Source organism: Cucumis melo, unplaced genomic scaffold, assembly GCF_025177605.1.
Source record: "Cucumis melo cultivar AY unplaced genomic scaffold, USDA_Cmelo_AY_1.0 utg000599l, whole genome shotgun sequence".
Lineage (NCBI taxonomy): Eukaryota > Viridiplantae > Streptophyta > Magnoliopsida > Cucurbitales > Cucurbitaceae > Cucumis > Cucumis melo.
Genome location: NW_026124092.1, coordinates 6160 through 10000, shown reverse-complemented (window position 1 = coordinate 10000; position 3841 = coordinate 6160). Strand labels below are relative to the sequence as shown.

At 31.2% G+C, this 3841-nt stretch overlaps 3 non-coding genes across 3 annotated transcripts in view; 2 read left to right on the top strand and 1 right to left on the bottom strand.

Annotated features, from left to right (window-relative positions):
* Positions 1 to 17, top strand: part of TRNAY-GUA (transfer RNA tyrosine (anticodon GUA)) — an 84-nt gene extending 67 nt beyond the window's left edge. The window contains exon 1 of the tRNA in view: positions 1 to 17. This exon is cut by the window's left edge and continues 67 nt beyond it. This is a non-coding gene — a tRNA (tRNA-Tyr).
* A 318-nt stretch (positions 18 to 335) lies between these two features.
* On the top strand, positions 336 to 409 carry TRNAD-GUC (transfer RNA aspartic acid (anticodon GUC)). Its single transcript has one exon. It is a non-coding gene; the product is annotated as a tRNA-Asp (tRNA).
* Positions 410 to 3488: 3079 nt separating this feature from the next.
* Positions 3489 to 3560, bottom strand: TRNAC-GCA (transfer RNA cysteine (anticodon GCA)). The gene has a single exon. It is a non-coding gene; the product is annotated as a tRNA-Cys (tRNA).
* Between the last annotated feature and the right edge of the window lie 281 nt (positions 3561 to 3841).

The following is a 3841-nucleotide window of genomic DNA, read 5'->3' as shown; positions in this document are numbered from 1 at the left end:
AAATCCAGCTCGGCCCAATATATCGCGTATCCACCATAAAATGATATAACCTATTTGTCCTTCTACAGAAATACTTGACTTGATATGAAAGAATAAAAAAAAAAACTCTTTTTTTATTCATTGACAGATTGATAATCAATCAATTTTACAATAACGAAAAAATAAATATTAATCCATGCTTCTCACACTAAAGTCCATGTCTCCGCGCATATCAATCTATTACTTTATTACTCGCGTCTCTGTCTGGTAGAATATGACAATTCGAATCAAAAATCTACATAGAAAGGTTTGAAGGAAATTAAATCAACAACATATGTTGTACACTTTATTTCCCTGGGATTGTAGTTCAATTGGTCAGAGCACCGCCCTGTCAAGGCGGAAGCTGCGGGTTCGAGTCCCGTCAGTCCCGATGGATCCAAATCCAATAAAAAAAAAATACATCAATTAATCTCTTCCTTTCCTGTGAAAGAGAGAACAAATAACATAACTGAATTTTATTCCAAACGGGATCTCTCTTATTTTTTTTCCACATTTTTCAACAAAAAAATATGGGAATTTTGATTTCTTCAACGAGTACTAATTGATGGGAGAAAGACATATGTGCCATATGTGAATTACCACAATTATTGGTAGCATCATATTCAGGATTCGAAGGCGTACTGGGTCTAGTTGATTACGCCCGATTTTTCTAATGAAATAGAGTACTATACGTTTCCGGAAAGCACATACATAAAGGGAATTTGGACGATACAAAATAAAGTTTACATAGTAAACTTTGATCTAATTTTTCGTCTGAAAGCAAAATATATCCGTTCTGGCTCCGATTTTTTGTAACCTCAATTAGTAAATTCAATTACTAATTTGAATTTGAAATAATCTATCTTATTAAAATTTAACACTTAACTTTTGATATATACGTCCCACTACTAATTCAAGGAAAGAGGATATTAATACAAACAAGGATCCCATCTATCTCTCTTAGTGAGGTAATTAAGAATTTTTGAAAGTTTAAGTTTCGTTTTTATTTCTTTTTTTTAAGAAGATTTTATAAGTACAAAAAAAGGAAGGAGTTTAGTTCGAACCTACCTCCTTTTCCTTTTTTGAATTTCGCTGCTATTCTTTGCTTGAGTTTGTTTATAAACAATGTAAGGGTAAAGGTAGTCTGATGAGACTTCATCAGATGATTGCATTGAATAAGAGGGCAGTAGATTATAGAAAAGAAAGAATGCAAAAAATTATAAATAAAAAAAAGTAACGAAATTCTTGATTGCATCAGGAATCCCATTTTGTTTAAATTCGGTATGGATAAAAGATCTTCCTATGTTATACTATTCAATTCTCGACGATGAATCGATTTGATAGCTCCGATATTGTTATTCATGATATTTTAATACGATTCGATATCATCGAGATGCAACGCATCCCCTTGAATTTACAAGCGAAACATTTATCATCTCTATGGGATTAAATCCCGAGTTATTGCGAATAAAAAATGAAACGATGATATTATGGAAGTAAATATTCTCGCATTTATTGCTACTGCACTGTTCATTCTAGTTCCGACCGCCTTTTTACTTATAATATACGTAAAAACAATCAGTCAAAGTGATTAATTTGAATTAACCTTGACGTTTTAGTTCTTATCAATGATTGAAGATAAGAAAAATGAAAAGCATTAAAATTTCGCGTCTTAAATGAAATTGGCGGACTAGAATTATCAGTATTCTACGAGAGAAGTATTCGATAAGATCCGATAGTATGGTAGAAAGAAATATATGAATCCTTCTACCATACTATCTATTATTGTTATTGAAGTGTATAAATATAAAATTGTACTCTATAAAAATAGAGGTTGAATATCGATCAATTTGAATATAGATGAATATACAATATATATCTTTCTATTTATATATAGATATCATATCAATTACATATATGTAATATTAATCTAATATACATAGTGGCCCAATTCTATTTCTTTGCTTCATAATTCATGTTGATTAGAATGAATCTGAAATCAAATAATCGAAAGGCCACTAATTTTTTTTTAGCATTCGAAAGAAGTAATTGATTGAGCAGTTGACAGATGATCCAGGAGTTCGGTTCCATGGGAACTTTTTATCTTCGGATTTCGAAAAGAATTAGCAAACCCCATTTTTATTTAACGTTTGAAGCATGATATGAAATGAGTTCCCTAAAACAAGAAAAAATCCTATTTTGAAAATAACTAAAATACTAATAATAATAAATAAAAGAAGTGGTAAGCACGTAATATGTGGGTGGCTACCCCGAGGTACTATCTTATTATGAGGTAGTATATTATTATGCGTAGTATCTCATTGGACAACCACTATGTCTATGTTCTTTCGTGTTGAAAGTATGGATCCACTTAAAAACTTATAATCCGAACTCTTTTTTTTTTTACTTTTCAAAATAAAAGAAAAAAAGTTTTGCAGAACGATCTATAAAATAAACCAAAAACAATACAGTTTTATTTTTCAATTAGTAGTACTTCTAGAGTCCACTTCTTCCCCATACTACGAGGGAAAGAGAAAATGTAAAGACTACCATTAAAGCAGCCCAAGCGAGACTTACCATATCCATGTGAATTATGTCCCCTATCTCTATGAATATAAAAGAATTATTCCATTATTGCTCACTAATAATTATTATTCACTAATAATAGTGGAATCACTAGCGCATAGTCAAAAAGAGATTCGGGCACAACACCATTGATGAAACAATACAAAAAATCGAATTATCCCAAGTTATTATATGATTTCTAGTATAATCGAAAAAATTCAGTACAAATAAATAAAAGAGGCAGAAAAACTCTTGGAAGTATCAAAAGAATGTTAGTAACATGTAGGAATAATAAGACCTAGTCTTTCTTTTGTGTGTCCTGCATTTCATTACATTAAGTAAAAAGTCTCAAAATAGAGAATCAAGATAGTATCTATCACATAACCCTACTATTATTCCTTTCTCATTTGATCTAATCTTTACTGTCCCCCCGATTGTTTCATAGAGACAATCGGAAGATGGGATGGCCTATTACATGCGTGGTTAGAGCTTATCGAAAAGAAATAAGTTCTTTTTTTAAGATTAAAATAAAAAAAAAAGCCAATTATTCATTCAATATAATATTGATTGAATGCTCGAGTACTCAGATACTTTCATGAGTCCGTATATCAAGTATCTTCCTCCTTTCCGTAAGGAAAAATGAAATTATATTCCCTAATTCAAGACCCAATGAGTAGACACTACATTAGTAGTCGAAGGGCTATCATCTCAAGATTTAACGATTATTTTTCATTACTCTACTAAATTCTGGAAACGAAACCTATACGCAAGGATTTATAACATTTTAGAGAACCCCAACGATGCTTAGAATCAAGCAAATCTAAAGATGCTTTTCTTCTAAAAAAAATGATAAAGTTATATCAGCAAAACAGAAGAGGGTATTTTGATTCTTTTGTTTGTTGCTGAGGCGACACCCGGATTTGAACTGGGGAAAAAGGGATTTGCAGTCCCCCGCCTTACCGCTCGGCCATGCCGCCAAAACGATACAAAATATTGGATTGGCTCTATCTCTTAGATAGATAGTATCTTACAACACACAATATCTAAAACGAAAAACCGCAAAACTTTGCTTTTTCTATTGAAAAAAAAATGTGGATTTTCATTCACAAAAGCAAAAAATCAGGACAAATGGGAACCGTTAACTTTAACTATTGACTGTGAATTCATAAATGATTCTTGGATTGAAATTGCAAATTCGGTTTCCCTAATGATATAAGAAAACAATCCAAAAATGGATACCTTACCTAAATAAATAAAA